Source organism: Spinacia oleracea, chromosome 1, assembly GCF_020520425.1.
Source record: "Spinacia oleracea cultivar Varoflay chromosome 1, BTI_SOV_V1, whole genome shotgun sequence".
Taxonomy (NCBI): domain Eukaryota; kingdom Viridiplantae; phylum Streptophyta; class Magnoliopsida; order Caryophyllales; family Amaranthaceae; genus Spinacia; species Spinacia oleracea.
Window position 1 is genome coordinate 48587917 of NC_079487.1, and position 27905 is coordinate 48615821.

At 38.7% G+C, this 27905-nt stretch overlaps 1 pseudogene; it reads right to left on the minus strand.

The window, feature by feature from the left end:
• Positions 1 to 27905, minus strand: LOC110791147 (protein ENHANCER OF LHP1 1-like; annotated as a pseudogene).

Consider the following 27905-nt stretch of genomic DNA (forward strand, 5'->3'; position numbering starts at 1 on the left):
GTCCAATTATATTTGGTGTCAAAACTTTTCGTTTTCAATTTCAATCAATTCTCATCCCTTCTCTTCATTACAATAACTAATTCTTATTGCCAAAAAGAGCAAAGACGGTAATTTCTGGTTTCCATACTGTCGATATCTATTCTCAATCCCATTTTCACTGGATTAGTCTAAAAATTTCAAGAATCGCAATGCAGCAAAGTTTATCACTGGGAAGTTTGAGCAGGACAAATGTTGGTTTTGTTGTATTTTTTTTGTTTAATAGGCTAGCCGACAAGAGAACATGAGATAGGGTAAGCCTGCCAAGTCAATCAAATCAAATCAAGCTAATATACCCATAGAACAACTCTAATTTGTATGAAATGTCATCTTCACTAATGAGCTACAAAATAAATGCAGTTAAAATCAACAGTATACTCTCGAAGCTTGTCTGCAACCTTGATCAGTTGGTTAAAAACAAGTTTTGTACTCATCTTTAACCAGTCCAGATGTATTCGAGATTGACAAACATGAAAAGTGCCTTGTTGACGACTTCACACTTGTTTTAGGCAATCACAATAGTTGAATATACCCAAATTAAACAAACACCCAAAGGGAAATGGGGCCTTTTACTTAAACATCTCTTGGAATTGAGGCTAGGCACTGGCATCACAGGCCCTCCTTCAGCATCCACGGGTTGAATCACAGTCTGTCGACCGAAGCTCATTTGATTGTCGTGCTCTTCTGGGCTAATTTTCCACCTTTCATCTATGGCCTTAACTGGCGCAATAGCTATCTCATACTCTCCGTTATATGCAAACACATCCTTGTAACCGTCAACTTGATCTCCAAACAGTGCGCCTCGCATTTTGTTACCTTGAGGAAAACGGTCCTTGAATATTAGAACAAAATCACATACGGAGTAACAGTTAGGATACAAGTTACAAGTACAAGTTATAATGGTGCAGTAAGTTAAAGATTTAACCATAACTCTCACGCTTGCCATCTACCCTGCAAAGAAATATGTTTTCATCTTTTCATCAAACAACGAGGATATACAACAATCAAATCCTTTCACTGGATCTTAAATACAAACTGATATCAGCGAGTTATCATACTCGGTCTTAGGAGCTCGATACATCTCACTTTTATATGCAAAGAATAACACAAGGCGACATTGTAATAAACAGGTTATATATAACTTGGAAATAACCATAAAAAAATACTTGTTATAATAATGTCTACATAGGTCACAACCAGTAATATCTGAAAATAAAGTTTCTTGTTTGAAATTATAAATATTTCCTAGAAACCACACTTAGTTTGGTAAGGCCTTTATTAACAAATGTTGCCTGGTTCAGGAAATTCTGTTAGGTGATAAACTGTTAACACTAATTTAGGGAGTATACGGGGAGACTTGTGTATTTATCAAACTAAAAGGTTTTTATTCTTGCAACCCTTTAACCTATATATTTAATTTAGGGAATAAAAATCCCTGGTCAACTCAGACACTTAATTCGATTTCATATAACAGTCTACAGCCAAGTTGCACAATTTCTAAAAAAACAAAAACTGAAAAGGAATTGGCAACGGCAACCAACAATTTCAGGCCACACTCAGTTCATCACATATCGTTTTAAGTGGGAGAGATGATATGTAATATATATTTGATGTTATGTATTTAGAGAATGCTTTCATTTGTAGGACCAAATGTGCATGAAGTGCATGTAAAATTGGTGCAAAACCAAAGTTGGACTTTTAAGCCTTGACATTTATATAGGTATACCTTATGATCTTCGAGAAGCAGTGACTGATACAACACTCCCTTCTTCGGAGACACCTTGGCTCGCCCTTTTTCTATGATTTTAACCTTCACTTTGTTGCCCTTGTTGTTACTTAGCATTCAGCTCATCGAGGTAACACGTTCAGATTCCATCTTTCACACCTTCACAAAGCCAAATGCAAAAGATTAGTGAACACATCATTAATCACAAATCCAAATACAAAACACGTTATGAACTACTTATGCAATCATTACAGGTTTATCTTGGCTGGTACTTTTGATCATCACCTACTGTTAAAGAAGCTTCTTCATATATAGGTTATAGTAACAAAAAACCAGAAGCCCTATAAACTATATGTACATTAGAACTATATTGATTATTTAGTAAAAGACTAACAAAAAGTTGTAACAAAATCTATGGACCATAACTTAATAGGTTAATCGCTAAATATATTATAATGTAATAAATTAATCAATCAAGACTATGGTGTAATATAGTATTATATGCCAGGACCCAGATTCAAACATGTGACCACAGAGATATCCCAACCATGTAAAACAAAGCCTTATTTTATGTATATAAGACATACCTGCAAAGCGGAGTCCCTGTTAGGGTCGTCTTAAATATTTTGGAGGCCTTGTTCTAAGCTTGTCCAAATCTTAAAAGTGGGCCCCTAATACAAAAAATTGTGATAATAAAAATATTATTTTACGAACAATACAATTTTATTCCTACAAATTGGAAAAAAACAAACAAACTTTATTTTAAAATAACAGCTCTACTCGACTCAGGCTGCTACTAAATTTTAGCCGGCCGAAAATTCACTTCCCTGCTCCTAATCTTTAACTTCAAATTAAAAGAAATAAAAAAAACAGGAATTAATTAATAAAGAAACGAAAGTAGAACAATAAAAATACATTACCTAAACAATTCAACCTAACAAAACGAATTAAGAAGAAAAACAATTGTGCTCATGGAACTTCAAGGGAACCCAGCATCCCCTTGCTGCGGCCCATTGCTGATTAATAAGAGTTCTTTTTTCACCAAAAAAAAGATGAAAAAAAATTGTAATTTCATAAACTGATTTTCTGATACTTACGAAATTGGTAAACATGCGATTATGTTCTTCATATTCATCGGATGTAATTCTTCTATTGATAACAAATTTAAGAGAAAATGCCATTGAATTGAATATCTGATAAAAAAATTGGACGAATTCTTCCTTTGAAATTGAAGAGAGTAATGAAAAATTGTTGATTAGAATCTGGAAGGATTGAAATGAGATACTGGAATTGGAAATTTGGGATAATATTAGAAACATGGAGTAATTTGGGGGAGATGAATACTATCAGCATTGATTTTTTTTGAAAAAGAAGCATTAATTTTGGGGAGTTGAAATGTTGAAAACTGAAACTTTGAAAAGGAAGCGTTTTGGGAGGAGCAGAGGACCGTTTTTTTTTTAATATGTACATTGGGCTGCGAAAATGGGCCCTTTTATTTTTGGTGGCCCTATGCTATTAACCAGGATGCACAGGGCACCACCGGGCCTGGTCCTTGTACAACCTCCTCCCACATTCGTTAATTGGGAACTAATCAACCTCCTCAACATATCTGAAGAGTATCCAGTGCATATAGCATGTGCAATCTAAAGATAGGGCTTTTAGGATTTGCAGCTGGATAATTGTTTTTGGCTTTTAGGATATGAAGATCATTTTTAGGATCTTAGGATCTTCCTAGCCCTTGATCTGAATATTATATGCAATCATTTTCAGGTTTATCTTGTAATAAAATTGGATATAACTTGTGATTATTATCTAGTGGAAAAGAAGCTTCTTTATTTATAGCTTATAGTAAATATTTGCTTGGCCTGGCCTCATATCGTATTTAAATTTTATCAATATATATTTAATAATCCTAGTATTATATATGACCAATATAATATAATATAATATAATATAAATGCAACATAACTAAGTCACAATCGCATGAATTTTAAAATTACAAGAGGACACTTAACATATCATAGTGAAATCACGAGAAATTAGACAAACCTTGTGTTCTTCAGTGTGGATTGCAGTTAATTAGGTGTATTCTCCCGTGGAATCCACCCTTTACCATTGCAACGTATACAGGATATACATATCTGTTGGAAGTTCATTTTGTAAAATATCTTCTGCATCCATTTCATAAACCTTTATACAAGGGAACTCCGTGTAAATAAAAAGAGAATGGAACACACATAGAGTACTTCATTACTATGGTTCATTAGCGTTTCATCGTTTTCCTAAAGTACAACATAAATTAACTTTAACATACTAATTGAGAGCTAAGATCAGTTTAAAAGTTTGACAGCTTGAAGAGGTCTTACCCTATGTAAAGAAAATTTTGAGAAACTCCACAGAGAAGATGGACTTCCTGGAAAAAACGAAAGAAGAGATACTGTGCACTGTTGGAACTGAGAGCTTTGAGCAGACATTTAGAGTTTGTTGTTTCTTTAACCCTCATGTTATGAAGTCAAATATATATGTGACATTGGTCCTGTATTGACATCAAGTAAAAGGATGAGCATCAAGTAAAATCTGAGAACATTCATCATTACACATGCTAGCAGTTCTGAAGATGTTTTTTCCTAATCAAAACCAAAGACTACAATCTTGGGTGTTTGTATAAGTAATGGACTAACCTCATTATTATTTTCCCATCTGCTAAATGGACGATACATGAGAGTTCTTATATTCTTCTCACCCTTCCTTGGCTTTGCAAGAACACTCTCATTTAGAGAAGCCATGGTAAATCCAAAATAATTATTCGTCACTTGAACTCTTTGGCCTTGACTTGTGCCATGAAAATCAATCTACAAGGAAATGCACAAATTTGTGAGTCATACGACTCATACAACATCAAAGGCATAAGAAAAGAAAGACAAAATATAGTTGATAGTTAAACCTCTATATGCGAGTATCCTTCATGTTGCATAGTGGTTATGCTTCCAAGCATGTTATAACAGAGAAAGCATTTTGTTCCTGGCTGCACAGGAGTTGCACCAGCTGAAATGACTCTTGTATTTTTTTTAAACCTTTCTGGGCAATCGTGGATTTTGGCTTCATCTCCACCCTCCCAACTTTCGTTGTGAACCTTAGAAAGTGATTCAGATCTTGTATACTTATTCAATTCTTTGTCAAAATTTTCTTCTGACAAAGATGAATTTAGTAATATTTTCCTGGTGTGACACTGATTCTCCAAATTCGTCTTCACCAAAATCACTAAAACTGGTAGATATACTTCACTCTTGCTGTTAGGTTATGATACATATGACAACTCATAAATCATGCGGAAAAACCATAAACCCAGGAATACATATTATTTACACATAATCATTTAGCATAGATTAGATTCATACTCTTTGTTGCGTGCCTTCCCTAGCTGCGCCCGAACCGAACAAGAACAAGTCTTTAGGACTCCAAGTGTCGTCCCTCCGTAGATAGTCCACAGCACGTCCGGATCCGCCTTAAGATTGACCAACTAGAATCGCCCTTAAGGTACTAGAAAATTTCGGCAATTTGAGCAAGATGTGTGTTTGAATTTTCTCTCAAAAAACTCACTTTTAAATACTTTGAAACTTGTGTTATAAATTGTGAGCCCTAGCCTCATATTTATAGCGGTATGGAAAGGGAATCGAAATCCTATTCAGATACAAATTAATCAAACTTAGAATCCTACAAGAACTCTAATTTAATTAATTTATCAATTAGAATTAGGAATTTAATCATTAACCGAACTCTGCATGTTTTAGGAAACGTGCACGAACACAAACACTTGCACACACACGCACGACAGCCACGATGGGCCTCATGCGTGCGCGCGAGCAGCAGCCCACTCAGCGCCCGCGCGCGCTGCGCGCTGCGCGCGCTGTGCGCGCTGTGCGCTGCGCGTGCTGTGCGCGCTGTGCGCGCTGCGCGCTGCGCGCAGCCTGCTGGGCCTGGCCTTGCTGTTTGTGCGGCGCGCTTGGCTTGCTGGGCGATGGCCTGGCTTCGTGCTGGGCCTCGTCCGGCAGGCCTCGTCCGATGCTTATTCGTACGATGCGCTTCCGATTAAATTTTCCGATTCCGAAATTCATTTCCGATACGAACAATATTTAATATTTCCGATTCCTGAATTAATTTCCGTTTCGAACAAATATTTAATATTTCCGTTTCCGGAATTATTTTCCGATTCCGGTAATATTTCCGATTCTGACAATATTTCCGTTTCCGATAATATTTTCCGATACGTACCATGTTTCCGTTTCCGGTAACATCTACGACTTGGATAATATTTATATTTCCGATACGATCCATATTTCCGTTTCCGGCAATATCATCGTTTCCGGAGTATTCATTTCTTGCCTGTGACGATCTTAGCTCCCACTGAAACCAAGATCCGTCGGTTCCGAATATTCATAGATAGAGTATCTAATGCCATTAGATACTTGATCCGTTTACGTACTATTTGTGTGACCCTACGGGTTCAGTCAAGAGTAAGCTGTGGATTAATATCATTAATTCCACTTGAACTGAAGCGGCCTCTAGCTAGGCATTCAGCTCACTTGATCTCACTGAATTATTAACTTGTCAATTAATACTGAACCACATTTATTAGACTTAACATAGAATGCATACTTGGACCAAGGGCATTATTTCCTTCAGTCTCCCACTTGTCCTTAGGGACAAGTGTGCATTTCCTAATTCCTTTGTCGCTCGATGCTTGCTCTTGAACATAAGGTAAGAGTTGTCATCCTTATTATGTCCAGAGGTGTTCCTCGGTTTCAGAGTTCAACTGATCAAATAAACAGATAATCATAGCCTATGATTCATCCGAGCACGGCCATGCATTTCACAGTTTCTAGCTCTCCGAGTGGCCTTGTACAACTTTTAAGCATCTCATCCCGATTTATGGGAGGACAATCCCAATCTTGCGATCTTGAGATTAGACTTCGTTTGATAGGTGATTACCTGAGCGTTGCCTTTATAGCCTCCTTTTACGGTGCGACGGTTGGTCAACGTCAAAGCAACCAGTTTTCAAACAAGTAATCTCAAATCACTCAGGTATTGAGGATTTAGTGTCTAATAATTTAATGAAATTTACTTATGACAGACTTTCATCTCTTACAGTAAAGTTTCATAGGTCTTGTCCGATACTAGTCTTCCCAAAGTAAGTATCTATGCAAATGATTATGACATTGCCATGTCCACATAGTTCAAGAAACAGAACTACTAGTCATCTTGCATTCTAATCGTCTAACGTTTTCTATGCGTCCAATTTTATAGAAAACTCCGATTAGGGACCATTTTCAACCTTTGACATTCAAGTTCACTTGATAGACATTTCTTAGTCACAGGACTGGTCCTGACAGTCTATCTTGAATATATCGTCAAATTGAAGGGACTCATCATTTAATAAACCATAAATTAAATGGAAAAATGAATTCCTTTCATTTATTGTGAATGATTAACCAATAATGTTTTACAAAGATTTAAACTCTAAAACTTTAAAACATTAAACAGAGACATCAAAGCCATTCTCCAATATGCTTGATTCCCATAGCTGCAGTGTGCGAGTTGTGCTTCGCTTGCGGCAGAGGTTTAGTTAATGGATCTGATATGTTGTCATCAGTTCCAATTTTGCTTATCTCGACTTCTTTTCTTTCAACGAACTCTCGTAGAAGGTGAAATCTACGAAGTACATGCTTGACTCTCTGGTGGTGTCTAGGCTCTTTTGCCTGTGCAATAGCTCCGTTATTATCACAATACAGGGCTATTGGTCCTTTAATGGAGGGGACTACACCAAGTTCTCCTATGAACTTCCTTAGCCATATAGCTTCCTTTGCTGCTTCATGTGCAGCAATGTACTCCGCTTCAGTTGTAGAATCCGCAATGGTGCTTTGCTTAGCACTTTTCCAGCTTACTGCTCCTCCGTTGAGGCAGAAGACAAACCCAGACTGTGATCTGAAATCATCTTTGTCGGTTTGGAAACTTGCGTCCGTATAGCCTTTAACAATTAATTCATCATCTCCACCATAGACCAGGAAGTCATCTTTGTGCCTTTTCAGGTACTTCAGAATGTTCTTGGCAGCAGTCCAATGCGCCTCTCCTGGGTCTGACTGGTATCTGCTCGTAGCACTGAGTGCGTACGCAACATCCGGGCGTGTACATATCATAGCATACATTATTGAACCAATCAATGATGCATATGGAATCCCATTCATTCGTCTACGCTCATCAAGTGTTTTTGGGCACTGAGTCTTGCTTAGAGTCATTCCATGAGACATGGGTAGGTAGCCTCGCTTGGGGTCCGCCATCTTGAACCTATCAAGCACCTTATTTATATAAGTGCTTTGACTAAGTCCAATCATCTTTTTAGATCTATCTCTGTAAATCTTGATGCCCAATATGTACTGTGCTTCTCCTAGATCCTTCATCGAAAAACATTTCCCAAGCCAAATCTTGACAGAGTTCAACATAGGAATGTCATTTCCGATAAGCAATATGTCGTCGACATATAATACTAGGAAAGCAATTTTGCTCCCACTGACCTTCTTGTATACACAAGATTCGTCCGCGTTCTTGATGAAACCAAAGTCACTGACTGCTTCATCAAAGCGTATATTCCAGCTCCTGGATGCCTGCTTCAATCCGTAGATTGATTTCTTTAGCTTGCATACCTTTTTAGCATTCTTTGGATCCTCAAAACCTTTAGGTTGTGTCATAAACACAGTTTCTGTTAAAACGCCGTTTAAGAAAGCAGTTTTGACATCCATCTGCCATATTTCGTAATCGTAATATGCAGCGATTGCTAACATTATTCGAATAGACTTTAGCATTGCAACTGGTGAAAAGGTTTCATCGTAATCCACACCGTGGACTTGCCTGTAACCTTTTGCAACCAATCTAGCTTTGAAAACTTCAAGTTTCCCATCCTTGTCCTTTTTCAGTTTGAAAACCCATTTGCTTCCAATGGCTTGGTAGCCATCTGGCAAATCGACCAAATCCCATACTTGGTTTTCAGACATGGAGTCTAATTCAGATTGCATGGCTTCTTGCCATTGCTTGGAGCTAGGGCTCGTCATAGCTTGCTTGTAAGTCGCAGGTTCATCACTTTCAAGTAATAGAACGTCATAGCTCTCGTTCGTCAAAATACCCAAGTACCTTTCCGGTTGAGATCTATATCTTTGCGATCTACGCGGGGTAACATTTCTAGATTGACCATGATTCTCACCAGATTCTTCTAAAGATCTCTGAGTTTCATCTTGAATGTCATCTTGAGCATTCTCTAGAGTTTGTTGTTCGACTCGAATTTCTTCGAGGTCTACTTTTCTCCCACTTGTCATTTTGGAAATGTGATCCTTCTCCAAAAAGACACCATCTCGAGCAACAAACACTTTGTTCTCAGATGTATTGTAGAAGTAATACCCCTTTGTTTCCTTTGGATAGCCCACAAGGATACATTTGTCAGATTTTGGATGAAGTTTGTCTGAAATTAATCGTTTGACGTATACTTCACATCCCCAAATCTTAAGAAAAGACACATTTGGAGGCTTTCCAAACCATAATTCGTATGGAGTCTTTTCGACAGCTTTAGACGGAGCTTATTTATAGTGAGTGCAGCTGTATTTAGTGCATGTCCCCAAAATTCTAATGGAAGTTCGGCCTGACCCATCATTGACCTGACCATGTCTAGCAAGGTTCTGTTCCTCCGTTCTGACACACCGTTCCATTGTGGTGTTCCAGGAGGAGTCAATTCTGATAGAATTCCACATTCTTTCAGATGGTCATCAAATTCATAGCTCAGATATTCACCGCCTCTATCAGACCGCAGTGCCTTAATCTTCTTGCCTAATTGATTCTCTACTTCACTCTGAAATTCCTTGAATTTGTCAAAGGATTCAGACTTATGCTTCATTAGGTAGACATAACCATACCTACTGAAGTCATCAGTGAAAGTGATAAAGTAGCTGAAACCACCTCTAGCATTTGTACTCATTGGTCCACATACATCTGTATGGATTAAACCCAATAGTTCATTTGCTCTTTCTCCAACTTTAGAGAAAGGTTGCTTTGTCATTTTGCCAAGTAAACATGATTCGCATTTACCATAATCCTCTAAGTCAAATGGTTCTAGAATTCCTTCCTTTTGAAGTCTTTCTAAGCGTTTCAAGTTTATATGGCCTAATCGACAATGCCACAGATAGGTGAGATCTGAATCATTCTTTTTGGCCTTTTTGGTATTTATGTTATATACTTGTTTGTCGTGATCTAATAAATAAAGTCCATTGACTAATCTAGCAGATCCATAAAACATCTCTTTAAAATAAAACGAACAACTATTGTCTTTTATTATAAAGGAAAATCCCTTAGCATCTAAGCAAGAAACTGAAATGATGTTTTTAGTAAGACTTGGAACATGGAAACATTCTTCCAGTTCCAAAACTAGCCCGGAGGGCAACGACAAGTAGTAAGTTCCTACAGCTAATGCAGCAATCCGTGCTCCATTTCCCACTCGTAGGTCGACTTCACCCTTGCTTAACTTTCTACTTCTTCTTAGTCCCTGTGGATTGGAACATAAGTGTGAGCCACAACCTGTATCTAATACCCAAGAAGTTGAATTAGCAAGTATACAGTCTATAACGAAAATACCTGAAGATGGAACGACTGTTCCGTTCTTCTGATCTTCCTTTAGCTTTGGACATTCTCTTTTGTAATGGCCTATTCCATCACAATAAAGACAGCTTGATGTGGACTTGTCCTGCTTTGATTTAGCATTGCCCTTGGACTTTCCACCTTTCTTGAATGGTCTCTTTCTAGCCTTGAGTAAATCTTTGGCTTCACAGTCCAGTACTATTTCAGCCTTTCTGACAAGGTGAATAAATTCTGCAACTGTTTCTTCTCTTGGTTCACTTAGGTATAGTTGCTTGAAGCGACCAAACCCACTGTGTAGTGAATTGAGCAAGACAGAGACTGCCATCCTTTCGCTTATTGGTGTTCCTAGTAGACTTAGGCGATCAAAATATGAACACATAAGATCCACATGGAACCTCAGTGGGACGCCTACCCTTTGTTTAGTGCGAAGGAGCTGAACATGTGTTTCTTGGACCTCCATCCTATAACACCTGTTGGGAGAACTAACCTTTAGACCAGACATTGATTCAATCAACTCATGGACGTTCAGGTCCCTGTCCTCCGTACTTCCATGACAGATATCCCTCAGATTCTTGATGAGCGTAAAAGGTTCATAGGCTACAAACCTTCTAGCCCAATCATCAGGGATATTGTTTAGCATGAGACTCATAACCTTTTTGAGATCCGCATCCCAGGCGTAAAATCTCTCAGGGGTCATGTCTCTGGCATAGTAGCTTGGCATGGGATGTGACAGTACATACTCAAGTCCATTGAGTTTGACTATTTCAACTAGCTTAGCTTCCCATTCAAGAAAATTTGTCAGGTTCAGCTTGACCATAAGCTCAGAACCCATGATGATGTTTTGATTGTTGTTTGCCATATTAAAACTACAATTGAAAAGAATAAACAAATAAATAACCATTCACAGTTTCTCTTAATAAACTTTAAATTCTAGCATACATGCATAATTCAATGTTTATTAAGCATTTTATTCAAATTATGTGTTCCGGCAGGTGTGAATAAAATGATTCCAAGATCCTAAAATCATTGAAGAACTAAGCACAGTTTGTCGACTTAATCCTAGAACATCTTAGGTAAGCAAAAGCCTTTTGCTAATAGTCTAGAAACTATTCTTGGTTGATAGGTACGTCTAAGAACTTATTAGGTAAACCTATCGAATTTGCCACGACATAAAAGGACTCCTTACTTATATCGTTGAGTTTCACCAAAACTAACATGTACTCACAATTATTTGTGTACCTTGCCCCTTTAGGACCAATAAGTAACACCTCGCTGAGCGAAAACTATTACTAGATTGATGTAAAGGATATCCAAGCAAGTGTATATTTTGGCATGGCACCTTTTAACTCAATTTTTAAGTTTGGAACTTAAGGCTCTTACTATGTTGGTTAGATTTTAAGTGAACTAAAATCCTTAATCATGCAACATAATCAAGCTTTTGATCTCATGCATTTTAAGACATATTTAAAACAATAAATAACTTAAAACATGCATAAGATATTTGTGATCTAGTATGGCCCGACTTCATCTTGAAGCTTTGACTTCAAAGTCCGTCTTGAAAATCTCCGTGGGAGGCACCATTTTCTTCAAATAGGATAAGCTATAACTAATTACAACTATTTGATGGTTCGCAGACCATATTTGAATTGAAAAATAACTTTGGTACTTTAGACCAATTACATTCAAATTAATGGTACGCAGACCATATTTTCTATCCTATTTGGGCCATACTAGTCACTTCATAACCTGCAAAACAGTACATATACAATATATACCATTCACCCATTCATTATCATGAATGGCCCACATAGCTGGTTAGTAAAACACATTATGCATCACGTAAACATTTGCAGCAATTAATCAAGGGCACCAATAATCTACCAATTATTCAGTCCTTATTAATTCTAATCAAGTTGTTTTAACCTTAAGGATTTGTAGACCTAATCAAGAGTTTATGACTAAAAAGCGCTCCCACTTAAACCAATAAATTCATATGCTTTACCAATTTTAAACATAAAAATGTATTTCTAGTCCAACCGGAAACATACAAATTTAATTAAAATTTAAAGCTCATATCAACTTATAATTGAATCCAAAATTTAATTTAATTTCAGTCGTATTTAAATTAATTCATGATTTTAATTTTAGTAAAATAATTAGAATAAATAACATTTATTATAATTATAATATTCAAAATTAAAATCCTAGAAAATAATTCAAATTATTAATTTTAAAATTAATTAAAATTACGTGAACTGAAATTTTCAAATTAAACATTCAAAAACGATCTAATCGTAACGCAAACACCCTACGCGTTGCACGCCCATGGACCGTACGCACACAGCCATTGCTGGCCATGTGCGCGCAGCCCATGCGCTCGTCGCATAGCTGCTGCTTCCCTATCGCAAGCCTCCGCACGCATTGGTGCTCGCTGCGCGCGCCAGCGCTCATCGCACGCGAGCTATCGCTCGCAGTGCGCGCGCGCGACATCGCTCGCTGGGCGCGCGACATCGCTCGCTGGGCGCGCGAGCCATCGCTCGCTGGGCGGGCGACATCGCTCGCTGTGCGCGCGAGTAATGCTGGGCGCAGCGCTCGTGGCACGCGAGCTTGCGCTCGCTGCGCGCGAGGCTGCGCGCTCTTGTGCGAGGCAGCGCGCGTTGTGGCGCAGCTCGCTTGCTGCCCACACGCGACTGCCTTGGCTCGCTCTTCGCCCATGCCCATTCGTTCATTGCTCGTGGCACACGACACAAGGCAGGGCTGCTGCCTTGTGCTCGTGCACTACGCCCTTGCTCATTGCATTCGTGCCGCACGGGCGACGAGCTCCCTTGCTCGTCGTCGCATGCCCGCATTATACAACACCCCTTAAGGGTAACACGAAGCGTCCATTGCTTTGTGCGTGCAAGTTATATGAACGAATCGCATAAAAATTTAAAATTTATATTTAAAATTAATGACAAATTAATAAATAATATTAATTTCATAATTTTAGGGCGAAAAAATCGAAAATTTATTATCCAATTGATTTCCGATTGATATGGATTCAAGTCTAGGTCATAAAAATTTAAAATTTATCGTAAATTTATAATTTTTATGGTGGTTTTTAATCATAGGTTTCTAATTAAATTACAATTAATTATGAAAATCAAATTAATTCTAAATTATTCTAATTTTCAACAAATTAATTATAATTAATAATTAGATTGCATAATTAACAAGACTAGGCATTCAAACTTGTTAAACATATGCAGTAGGTCAATCAAAAATTCAAGATTTATCAACAAGAATCGCAAATATTTAATTTAACATCTTAAATTTACGAAATTTTGCATTCGAAAAACTAAAACCTTCGAAAAGTCATAGTTAGGCTTCGAATTTGAGAATTCTGGGTTCGGCAGAAAAATACTATTTTTGTCAAAATTTTAGAATGCCTTTTACATGCGGAATTGACACAAAAATCACTCAATTCAGATGAGTAACGAAGAAACTGCCGAAAAACTGCGTACGTATAATTAAATAAACGCAATTTGCAATTAATTAACAATTACGAAAATTAATCACCCCTTTTAATTCTTGCAAATTTGTAATATTTAACCATGTTCATGCAATTTAGATTATGAAAATAATAAGGGGCTCGTGATACCACTGTTAGGTTATGATACATATGACAACTCATAAATCATGCGGAAAAACCATAAACCCAGGAATACATATTATTTACACATAATCATTTAGCATAGATTAGATGCATACTCTTTGTTGCGTGCCTTCCCTAGCTGCGCCCGAACCGAACAAGAACAAGTCTTTAGGACTCCAAGTGTCGTCCCTCCGTAGATAGTCCACAGCACGTCCGGATCCGCCTTAAGATTGACCAACTAGAATCGCCCTTAAGGTACTAGAAAATTTCGGCAATTTGAGCAAGATGTGTGTTTGAATTTTCTCTCAAAAAACTCACTTTTAAATACTTTGAAACTTGTGTTATAAATTGTGAGCCCTAGCCTCATATTTATAGCGGTATGGAAAGGGAATCGAAATCCTATTCAGATACAAATTAATCAAACTTAGAATCCTACAAGAACTCTAATTTAATTAATTTATCAATTAGAATTAGGAATTTAATCATTAACCGAACTCTGCATGTTTTAGGAAACGTGCACGAACACAAACACTTGCACACACACGCACGACAGCCACGATGGGCCTCATGCGTGCGCGCGAGCAGCAGCCCACTCAGCGCCCGCGCGCGCTGCGCGCAGCCTGCTGGGCCTGGCCTTGCTGTTTGTGCGGCGCGCTTGGCTTGCTGGGCGATGGCCTGGCTTCGTGCTGGGCCTCGTCCGGCAGGCCTCGTCCGATGCTTATTCGTACGATGCGCTTCCGATTAAATTTTCCGATTCCGGAATTCATTTCCGATACGAACAATATTTAATATTTCCGATTCCGGAATTAATTTCCGTTTCGAACAAATATTTAATATTTCCGTTTCCGGAATTATTTTCCGATTCCGGTAATATTTCCGATTCTGACAATATTTCCGTTTCCGATAATATTTTCCGATACGTACCATGTTTCCGTTTCCGGTAACATCTACGACTTGGATAATATTTATATTTCCGATACGATCCATATTTCCGTTTCCGGCAATATCATCGTTTCCGGAGTATTCATTTCTTGCCTGTGACGATCTTAGCTCCCACTGAAACCAAGATCCGTCGGTTCCGAATATTCATAGATAGAGTATCTAATGCCATTAGATACTTGATCCGTTTACGTACTATTTGTGTGACCCTACGGGTTCAGTCAAGAGTAAGCTGTGGATTAATATCATTAATTCCACTTGAACTGAAGCGGCCTCTAGCTAGGCATTCAGCTCACTTGATTCTCACTGAATTATTAACTTGTCAATTAATACTGAACCGCATTTATTAGACTTAACATAGAATGCATACTTGGACCAAGGGCATTATTTCCTTCACTTGCTCCTCTTGCTCGTCAAATGAGAAAATTCCATTACTGTTCTTTGAGTGTAAGGTGGGAATATCTTATGTTGGATATTTCATTGTTGAAGGAATTATTGACTCCCAAATACCATATTTTCCCATGACATCAATAACAGCTAACGAATTGGCAGATCGTTTCCAAGCCATACGGCATACCCTCTCATCAAAAAAAATTCGGTCAATGTCTTGTTTCTTTGCAAAATCCCATATTACACTTGGTTATCTAAAGCAGACGTAGTTAGATACTTTCCATTAGGTGACCAGGACAAGAAACAAATAGGTTTGAATTGATCACCTCTAAATGTAGATACCTTTTCAGTTGTATCTCTATCATACATTACCACATAATTTTTCAGAGGTGGAACAGATAATAATTCGCCATCAGGACTCCATCTAAACCCATTTATAATGGACATCTCAGAACTTATATCAAGAGCACTCCTTTGAGAGTATGCAACATACTTTCAGATATAAGTTCCCAAAATATCATCGTCCCCTTAGTATCAAGAGAAGCCAAGTATTCATTATTAGGATCAAAAGACAAGCTAATGACGGGCCCTTTATCCCCTTTAAGAACTCTTGATATTTCAGCATCTACAGACTACAGTGTTGATGAGTTTGATGCCCTCGTCATCACCAGCAGCCGCCAACAAACTTCCTAATTTGTTAAAAGTAAAGGTGTGAATAGGCAACGTGAATCTGGTAATATTGTTGTGAAACTCCTCACCTGACAAATCAGAAGAAACTCTGATTAGGTAAGTAACTAAATATTTATTATCCATGCTACAGGGGAAGATGTCAATCACAACAATATCGTCGTATTACTGTTTGAAACCCAAGTCATATTAATGTTTGAAACTCAAGTCATATTAATGTTTGAAACCTCGTATCAATCACAAGGCAAGTAACTAAATGTACTTGCACAAACCCAAGTCATATTAATGTTTGAAATTTAGGGAATAACCAGGAGTACTTAAAAATCAATCAATGGTAGTCACAACATATTGATACAAGCGAAGATATCAAACACAACAACATCGCCGTAAAAGAAAGACTGGATATAAACGGAGGACCAATCAAGTAGATGTTAGTCCGACGAGCAAGAAATGAATCAACGAAGACGAAATGAGTTGTCTGCACCCAAACACTATGAGGGTTCATACTATACGCACGTCGATATAGCACCCAAACACTCCTACATTATACTAAGCACCCACAATTAGATCGGAAATTTGAAAGGAAAGGCTAAACAAGAACAATCTCAATCTAAACCCTAAACCCAGAGTTCATTTTAGATCAAAAATTTGAAAGGACAGTCTAAACAAGAACAACCTCAATCTAAACCCTAAACCTAGAAATCATTAAAATCGAAGGTGAATCTACAATTGACATACCAGATTTCAATCACCACATACTACATACTGAATTATGAGCAAAATTAAGTTGAAATTCGATCACACAAGAACAACCCCAATCTATAACCTAAACCTAGAAATCAGTAAAAATAAGGGTGTGAAGGAAATAATGCCCTTGGTCCAAGTATGCATTCTATGTTAAGTCTAATAAATGCGGTTCGGTATTAATTGACAAGTTAATAATTCAGTGAGATCAAGTGAGCTGAATGCCTAGCTAGAGGCCGCTTCAGTTCAAGTGGAATTAATGAAATTAATCCACAGCTTACTCTTGACTGAACCCGTAGGGTCACACAAATAGTACGTAAACGGATCAAGTATCTAATGGCATTAGATACTCTATCTATGAATATTCGGAACCGACGGATCTTGGTTTCAGTGGGAGCTAAGATCGTCACAGGCAAGAAATGAATACTCCGGAAACGATGATATTGCCGGAAACGGAAATATGGATCGTATCGGAAATATAAATATTATCCAAGTCGTAGATGTTACCGGAAACGGAAACATGGTACGTATCGGAAAATATTATCGGAAATGGAAATATTGCCAGAATCGGAAATATTGCCGGAAACGGAAATATTGTCAGAATCGGAAATATTACCGGAATCGGAAAATAATTCCGGAAACGGAAATATTAAATATTTGTTCGAAACGGAAATTAATTCCGGAATCGGAAATATTAAATATTGTTCGTATCGGAAATGAATTCCGGAATCAGAAAATTTAATCGGAAGCGCATCGTACGAATAAGCATCGGACGAGGCCTGCCGGACGAGGCCCAGCACGAAGCCAGGCCATCGCCCAGCAAGCCAAGCGCGCCGCACAAACAGCAAGGCCAGGCCCAGCAGGCTGCGCGCAGCGCACAGCGCGCACAGCACGCGCAGCGCACAGCGCGCACAGCGCGCGCAGCGCGCAGCGCGCGCGGGCGCTGAGTGGGCTGCTGCTCGCGCGCACGCATAAGGCCCATCGTGGCTGTCGTGCGTGTGTGTGCAAGTGTTTGTGTTCGTGCACGTTTCCTAAAACATGCAGAGTTCGGTTAATGATTAAATTCCTAATTCTAATTGATAAATTAATTAAATTAGAGTTCTTGTAGGATTCTAAGTTTGATTAATTTGTATCTGAATAGGATTTCGATTCCCTTTCCATACCGCTATAAATATGAGGCTAGGGCTCACAATTTATAACACAAGTTTCAAAGTATTCAAAAGTGAGTTTTTTGAGAGAAAATTCAAACACACATCTTGCTCAAATTGCCGAAATTTTCTAGTACCTTAAGGGCGATTCTAGTTGGTCAATCTTAAGGCGGATCCGGACGTGCTGTGGACTATCTACGGAGGGACGACACTTGGAGTCCTAAAGACTTGTTCTTGTTCGGTTCGGGCGCAGCTAGGGAAGGCACGCAACAAAGAGTATGCATCTATTCTATGCTAAATGATTATGTGTAAATAATATGTATTCCTGGGTTTATGGTTTTTCCGCATGATTTATGAATTGTCATATGTATCATAACCTAACAGTGGTATCACGAGCCCCTTATTATTTTCATAATCTAAATTGCATGAACATGGTTAAATATTACAAATTTGCAAGAATTAAAAGGGGTGATTAATTTTCGTAATTGTTAATTAATTGCAAATTGCGTTTATTTAATTATACGTACGCAGTTTTTCGGCAGTTTCTTCGTTACTCATCCGAATTGAGTGATTTTTGTGTCAATTCCGCATGTAAAAGGCATTCTAAAATTTTGACAAAAATAGTATTTTTCTGCCGAACCCAGAATTCTCAAATTCGAAGCCTAACTATGACTTTTCGAAGGTTTTAGTTTTTCGAATGCAAAATTTCGTAAATTTAAGATGTTAAATTAAATATTTGCGATTCTTGTTGATAAATCTTGAATTTTTGATTGACCTACTGCATATGTTTAACAAGTTTGAATGCCTAGTCTTGTTAATTATGCAATCTAATTATTAATTATGATTAATTTGTTGAAAATTAGAATAATTTAGAATTAATTTGATTTTCATAATTAATTGTAATTTAATTAGAAACCTATGATTAAAAACCACCATAAAAATTATAAATTTACGATAAATTTTAAATTTTTATGACCTAGACTTGAATCCATATCAATCGGAAATCAATTGGATAATAAATTTTCGATTTTTCGCCCTAAAATTATGAAATTAATATTATTTTTTAATTTGTCATTAATTTTAAATATAAATTTTAAATTTTTATGCGATTCGTTCATATAACTTGCACGCACAAAGCAATGGACGCTTCGTGTTACCCTTAAGGGGTGTTGTATAATGCGGGCATGCGACGACGAGCAAGGGAGCTCGTCGCCCGTGCGGCACGAATGCAATGAGCAAGGGCGTAGTGCACGAGCACAAGGCAGCAGCCCTGCCTTGTGTCGTGTGCCACGAGCAATGAACGAATGGGCATGGGCGAAGAGCGAGCCAAGGCAGTCACGTGTGGGCAGCAAGCGAGCTGCGCCACAACGCGCGCTGCCTCGCACAAGAGCGCGCAGCCTCGCGCGCAGCGAGCGCAAGCTCGCGTGCCACGAGCGCTGCGCCCAGCATTACTCGCGCGCACAGCGAGCGATGTCGCCCGCCCAGCGAGCGATGTCGCGCCCCAGCGAGCGATGGCTCGCGCGCACAGCGAGCGATGTCGCGCGCCCAGCGAGCGATGTCGCGCGCCCAGCGAGCGATGGCTCGCGCGCCCAGCGAGCGATGTCGCGCGCGCGCACTGCGAGCGATAGCTCGCGTGCGATGAGCGCTGGCGCGCGCAGCGAGCACCAATGCGTGCGGAGGCTTGCGATAGGGAAGCAGCAGCTATGCGACGAGCGCATGGGCTGCGCGCACATGGCCAGCAATGGCTGTGTGCGTACGGCCCATGGGCGTGCAACGCGTAGGGTGTTTGCGTTACGATTAGATCGTTTTTGAATGTTTAATTTGAAAATTTCAGTTCACGTAATTTTAATTAATTTTAAAATTAATAATTTGAATTATTTTCTTGGATTTTAATTTTGAATATTATAATTATAATAAATGTTATTTATTCTAATTATTTTACTAAAATTAAAATCATGAATTAATTTAAATACGACTGAAATTAAATTAAAATTTTTGGATTCAATTATAAATTTATATGAGCTTTAAATTTTAATTAAATTTGTATGTTTCCGGTTAGACTAGAAATACATTTTTATGTTTAAAATCAGTAAAGCATATGAATTTATTGGTTTAAGTGGGAGCGCTTTTTAGTCATAAACTCTTGATTAGGTCTACAAATCCTTAAGGTTAAAACAACTTGATTAGAATTAATAAGGACTGAATAATTGGTAGATTATTGGTGCCCTTGATTAATTGCTGCAAATGTTTACGTGATGCATAATGTGTTTTACTAACCAGCTATGTGGGCCATTCATGATAATGAATGGGTGAATGGTATATATTGTATATGTACTGTTTTGCAGGTTATGAAGTGACTAGTATGGCCCAAATAGGATAGAAAATATGGTCTGCGTACCATTAATTTGAATGTAATTGGTCTAAAGTACCAAAGTTATTTTTCAATTCAAATATGGTCTGCGAACCATCAAATAGTTGTAATTAGTTATAGCTTATCCTATTTGAAGAAAATGGTGCCTCCCACGGAGATTTTCAAGACGGACTTTGAAGTCAAAGCTTCAAGATGAAGTCGGGCCATACTAGATCACAAATATCTTATGCATGTTTTAAGTTATTTATTGTTTTAAATATGTCTTAAAATGCATGAGATCAAAAGCTTGATTATGTTGCATGATTAAGGATTTTAGTTCACTTAAAATCTAACCAACATAGTAAGAGCCTTAAGTTCCAAACTTAAAAATTGAGTTAAAAGGTGCCATGCCAAAATATACACTTGCTTGGATATCCTTTACATCAATCTAGTAATAGTTTTCGCTCAGCGAGGTGTTACTTATTGGTCCTAAAGGGGCAAGGTACACAAATAATTGTGAGTACATGTTAGTTTTGGTGAAACTCAACGATATAAGTAAGGAGTCCTTTTATGTCGTGGCAAATTCGATAGGTTTACCTAATAAGTTCTTAGACGTACCTATCAACCAAGAATAGTTTCTAGACTATTAGCAAAAGGCTTTTGCTTACCTAAGATGTTCTAGGATTAAGTCGACAAACTGTGCTTAGTTCTTCAATGATTTTAGGATCTTGGAATCATTTTATTCACACCTGCCGGAACACATAATTTGAATAAAATGCTTAATAAACATTGAATTATGCATGTATGCTAGAATTTAAAGTTTATTAAGAGAAACTGTGAATGGTTATTTATTTGTTTATTCTTTTCAATTGTAGTTTTAATATGGCAAACAACAATCAAAACATCATCATGGGTTCTGAGCTTATGGTCAAGCTGAACCTGACAAATTTTCTTGAATGGGAAGCTAAGCTAGTTGAAATAGTCAAACTCAATGAACTTGAGTATGTACTGTCACATCCCATGCCAAGCTACTATGCCAGAGACATGACCCCTGAGAGATTTTACGCCTGGGATGCGGATCTCAAAAAGGTTATGAGTCTCATGCTGAACAATATCCCTGATGATTGGGCTAGAAGGTTTGTAGCCTATGAACCTTTTACGCTCATCAAGAATCTGAGGGATATCTGTCGTGGAAGTACGGAGGACAGGGACCTGAACGTCCATGAGTTGATTGAATCAATGTCTGGTCTAAAGGTTAGTTCTCCCAACAGGTGTTATAGGATGGAGGTCCAAGAAACACATGTTCAGCTCCTTCGCACTAAACAAAGGGTAGGCGTCCCACTGAGGTTCCATGTGGATCTTATGTGTTCATATTTTGATCGCCTAAGTCTACTAGGAACACCAATAAGCGAAAGGATGGCAGTCTCTGTCTTGCTCAATTCACTACACAGTGGGTTTGGTCGCTTCAAGCAACTATACCTAAGTGAACCAAGAGAAGAAACAGTTGCAGAATTTATTCACCTTGTCAGAAAGGATGAAATAGTACTGGACTGTGAAGCCAAAGATTTACTCAAGGCTAGAAAGAGACCATTCAAGAAAGGTGGAAAGTCCAAGGGCAATGCTAAATCAAAGCAGGACAAGTCCACATCAAGCTGTCTTTATTGTGATGGAATAGGCCATTACAAAAGAGAATGTCCAAAGCTAAAGGAAGATCAGAAGAACGGAACAGTCGTTCCATCTTCAGGTATTTTCGTTATAGACTGTATACTTGCTAATTCAACTTCTTGGGTATTAGATACAGGTTGTGGCTCACACTTATGTTCCAATCCACAGGGACTAAGAAGAAGTAGAAAGTTAAGCAAGGGTGAAGTCGACCTACGAGTGGGAAATGGAGCACGGATTGCTGCATTAGCTGTAGGAACTTACTATTTGTCGTTGCCCTCCGGGCTAGTTTTGGAACTGGAAGAATGTTTCCATGTTCCAAGTCTTACTAAAAACATCATTTCAGTTTCTTGCTTAGATGCTAAGGGATTTTCCTTTATAATAAAAGACAATAGTTGTTCGAGATGTTTTATGGATCTGCTAGATTAGTCAATGGACTTTATTTATTAGATCACGACAAACAAGTATATAACATAAATACCAAAAAGGCCAAAAAGAATGATTCAGATCTCACCTATCTGTGGCATTGTCGATTAGGCCATATAAACTTGAAACGCTTAGAAAGACTTCAAAAGGAAGGAATTCTAGAACCATTTGACTTAGAGGATTATGGTAAATGCGAATCATGTTTACTTGGCAAAATGACAAAGCAACCTTTCTCTAAAGTTGGAGAAAGAGCAAATGAACTATTGGGTTTAATCCATACAGATGTATGTGGACCAATGAGTACAAATGCTAGAGGTGGTTTCAGCTACTTTATCACTTTCACTGATGACTTCAGTAGGTATGGTTATGTCTACCTAATGAAGCATAAGTCTGAATCCTTTGACAAATTCAAGGAATTTCAGAGTGAAGTAGAGAATCAATTAGGCAAGAAGATTAAGGCACTGCGGTCTGATAGAGGCGGTGAATATCTGAGCTATGAATTTGATGACCATCTGAAAGAATGTGGAATTCTATCAGAATTGACTCCTCCTGGAACACCACAATGGAACGGTGTGTCAGAACGGAGGAACAGAACCTTGCTAGACATGGTCAGGTCAATGATGGGTCAGGCCGAACTTCCATTAGAATTTTAGGGGACATGCACTAAATACAGCTGCACTCACTATAAATAGAGCTCCGTCTAAAGCTGTCGAAAAGACTCCATACGAATTATGGTTTGGAAAGCCTCCAAATGTGTCTTTTCTTAAGATTTGGGGATGTGAAGTATACGTCAAACGATTAATTTCAGACAAACTTCATCCAAAATCTGACAAATGTATCCTTGTGGGCTATCCAAAGGAAACAAAGGGGTATTACTTCTACAATACATCTGAGAACAAAGTGTTTGTTGCTCGAGATGGTGTCTTTTTGGAGAAGGATCACATTTCCAAAATGACAAGTGGGAGAAAAGTAGACCTCGAAGAAATTCGAGTCGAACAACAAACTCTAGAGAATGCTCAAGATGACATTCAAGATGAAACTCAGAGATCTTTAGAAGAATCTGGTGAGAATCATGGTCAATCTAGAAATGTTACCCCGCGTAGATCGCAAAGATATAGATCTCAACCGGAAAGGTACTTGGGTATTTTGACGAACGAGAGCTATGACGTTCTATTACTTGAAAGTGATGAACCTGCGACTTACAAGCAAGCTATGACGAGCCCTAGCTCCAAGCAATGGCAAGAAGCCATGCAATCTGAATTAGACTCCATGTCTGAAAACCAAGTATGGGATTTGGTCGATTTGCCAGATGGCTACCAAGCCATTGGAAGCAAATGGGTTTTCAAACTGAAAAAGGACAAGGATGGGAAACTTGAAGTTTTCAAAGCTAGATTGGTTGCAAAAGGTTACAGGCAAGTCCACGGTGTGGATTACGATTAAACCTTTTCACCAGTTGCAATGCTAAAGTCTATTCGAATAATGTTAGCAATCGCTGCATATTACGATTACGAAATATGGCAGATGGATGTCAAAACTGCTTTCTTAAACGGCGTTTTAACAGAAACTGTGTTTATGACACAGCCTGAAGGTTTTGAGGATCCAAAGAATGCTAAAAAGGTATGCAAGCTAAAGAAATCAATCTACGGATTGAAGCAGGCATCCAGGAGCTGGAATATACGTTTTGATGAAGCAGTCAGTGACTTTGGTTTCATCAAGAACGCGGACGAATCTTGTGTATACAAGAAGGTCAGTGGGAGCAAAATTGCTTTCCTAGTATTATATGTCGACGACATATTGCTTATCGGAAATGACATTCCTATGTTGAACTCTGTCAAGATTTGGCTTGGGAAATGTTTTTCGATGAAGGATCTAGGAGAAGCACAGTACATATTGGGCATCAAGATTTACAGAGATAGATCTAAAAAGATGATTGGACTTATTCAAAGCACTTATATCAATAAGGTGCTTGATAGGTTCAAGATGGCGGACTCCAAGCGAGGCTACCTACCCATGTCTCATGGAATGACTCTAAGCAAGACTCAGTGCCAAAAAACACTTGATGAGCGCAGACGAATGAATGGGATTCCATATGCATCATTGATTGGTTCAATAATGTATGCTATGATATGTACACGCCCGGATGTTGCGTACGCACTCAGTGCTACGAGCAGATACCAGTCAGACCCAGGAGAGGCGCATTGGACTGCTGCCAAGAACATTCTGAAGTACCTGAAAAGGCACAAAGATGACTTCCTGGTCTATGGTGGAGATGATGAATTAATTGTTAAAGGCTATACGGACGCAAGTTTCCAAACCGACAAAGATGATTTCAGATCACAGTCTGGGTTTGTCTTCTGCCTCAACGGAGGAGCAGTAAGCTGGAAAAGTGCTAAGCAAAGCACCATTGCGGATTCTACAACTGAAGCGGAGTACATTGCTGCACATGAAGCAGCAAAGGAAGCTATATGGCTAAGGAAGTTCATAGGAGAACTTGGTGTAGTCCCCTCCATTAAAGGACCAATAGCCCTGTATTGTGATAATAACGGAGCTATTGCACAGGCAAAAGAGCCTAGACACCACCAGAGAGTCAAGCATGTACTTCGTAGATTTCACCTTCTACGAGAGTTCGTTGAAAGAAAAGAAGTCGAGATAAGCAAAATTGGAACTGATGACAACATATCAGATCCATTAACTAAACCTCTGCCGCAAGCGAAGCACAACTCGCACACTGCAGCTATGGGAATCAAGCATATTGGAGAATGGCTTTGATGTCTCTGTTTAATGTTTTAAAGTTTTAGAGTTTAAATCTTTGTAAAACATTATTGGTTAATCATTCACAATAAATGAAAGGAATTCATTTTTCCATTTAATTTATGGTTTATTAAATGATGAGTCCCTTCAATTTGACGATATATTCAAGATAGACTGTCAGGACCAGTCCTGTGACTAAGAAATGTCTATCAAGTGAACTTGAATGTCAAAGGTTGAAAATGGTCCCTAATCGGAGTTTTCTATAAAATTGGACGCATAGAAAACGTTAGACGATTAGAATGCAAGATGACTAGTAGTTCTGTTTCTTGAACTATGTGGACATGGCAATGTCATAATCATTTGCATAGATACTTACTTTGGGAAGACTAGTATCGGACAAGACCTATGAAACTTTACTGTAAGAGATGAAAGTCTGTCATAAGTAAATTTCATTAAATTATTAGACACTAAATCCTCAATACCTGAGTGATTTGAGATTACTTGTTTGAGAACTGGTTGCTTTGACGTTGACCAACCGTCGCACCGTAAAAGGAGGCTATAAAGGCAACGCTCAGGTAATCACCTATCAAACGAAGTCTAATCTCAAGATCGCAAGATTGGGATTGTCCTCCCATAAATCGGGATGAGATGCTTAAAAGTTGTACAAGGCCACTCGGAGAGCTAGAAACTGTGAAATGCATGGCCGTGCTCGGATGAATCATAGGCTATGATTATCTGTTTATTTGATCAGTTGAACTCTGAAACCGAGGAACACCTCTGGACATAATAAGGATGACAACTCTTACCTTATGTTCAAGAGCAAGCATCGAGCGACAAAGGAATTAGGAAATGCACACTTGTCCCTAAGGACAAGTGGGAGACTGAAGGAAATAATGCCCTTGGTCCAAGTATGCATTCTATGTTAAGTCTAATAAATACGGTTCAGTATTAATTGACAAGTTAATAATTCAGTGAGATCAAGTGAGCTGAATGCCTAGCTAGAGGCCGCTTCAGTTCAAGTGGAATTAATGATATTAATCCACAGCTTACTCTTGACTGAACCCGTAGGGTCACACAAATAGTACGTAAACGGATCAAGTATCTAATGGCATTAGATACTCTATCTATGAATATTCGGAACCGACGGATCTTGGTTTCAGTGGGAGCTAAGATCGTCACAGGCAAGAAATGAATACTCCGGAAACGATGATATTGCCGGAAACGGAAATATGGATCGTATCGGAAATATAAATATTATCCAAGTCGTAGATGTTACCGGAAACGGAAACATGGTACGTATCGGAAAATATTATCGGAAATGGAAATATTGCCAGAATCGGAAATATTGCCGGAAACGGAAATATTGTCAGAATCGGAAATATTACCGGAATCGGAAAATAATTCCGGAAACGGAAATATTAAATATTTGTTCGAAACGGAAATTAATTCCGGAATCGGAAATATTAAATATTGTTCGTATCGGAAATGAATTCCGGAATCAGAAAATTTAATCGGAAGCGCATCGTACGAATAAGCATCGGACGAGGCCTGCCGGACGAGGCCCAGCACGAAGCCAGGCCATCGCCCAGCAAGCCAAGCGCGCCGCACAAACAGCAAGGCCAGGCCCAGCAGGCTGCGCGCAGCGCGCAGCGCGCACAGCGCGCACAGCACGCGCAGCGCACAGCGCGCACAGCGCGCGCAGCGCGCAGCGCGCGCGGGCGCTGAGTGGGCTGCTGCTCGCGCGCACGCATAAGGCCCATCGTGGCTGTCGTGCGTGTGTGTGCAAGTGTTTGTGTTCGTGCACGTTTCCTAAAACATGCAGAGTTCGGTTAATGATTAAATTCCTAATTCTAATTGATAAATTAATTAAATTAGAGTTCTTGTAGGATTCTAAGTTTGATTAATTTGTATCTGAATAGGATTTCGATTCCCTTTCCATACCGCTATAAATATGAGGCTAGGGCTCACAATTTATAACACAAGTTTCAAAGTATTCAAAAGTGAGTTTTTTGAGAGAAAATTCAAACACACATCTTGCTCAAATTGCCGAAATTTTCTAGTACCTTAAGGGCGATTCTAGTTGGTCAATCTTAAGGCGGATCCGGACGTGCTGTGGACTATCTACGGAGGGACGACACTTGGAGTCCTAAAGACTTGTTCTTGTTCGGTTCGGGCGCAGCTAGGGAAGGCACGCAACAAAGAGTATGCATCTATTCTATGCTAAATGATTATGTGTAAATAATATGTATTCCTGGGTTTATGGTTTTTCCGCATGATTTATGAATTGTCATATGTATCATAACCTAACAGGGTGCAACTACAAAATTGACATACCAGATTTCAATCACCACATACTACATACTAAATTATGAGCGAAATATAATTTAGTTGAAATTCGATCACAATATGAAATTCGCACCCAGATTCTCTTACCCAAATGGAAGATCCGTCTCCTTCCACACGTGTAACGACTCTCCATCGGCTTGCTATCAGAAATAATCTTCTAAGGTATCCTTCAAATAAATAAAAAAACACCATTAAATCGGGAAAAGAAAGACCAAAGAGGGCAGAAGGTGGAAAAGAAGAAGCCCTATTGCAGAAACCTGAATGAATTGATTGAGAGGAGAGAGAAAGACGTATCACGACGAGGGAGAAATAAAGGTGGAGAAGGGAGTCACCGTGAAGAAGAAGAAGGGTGGAGGAATTACTTGAACAATTGGAGCATTAAGGGCATTTTAG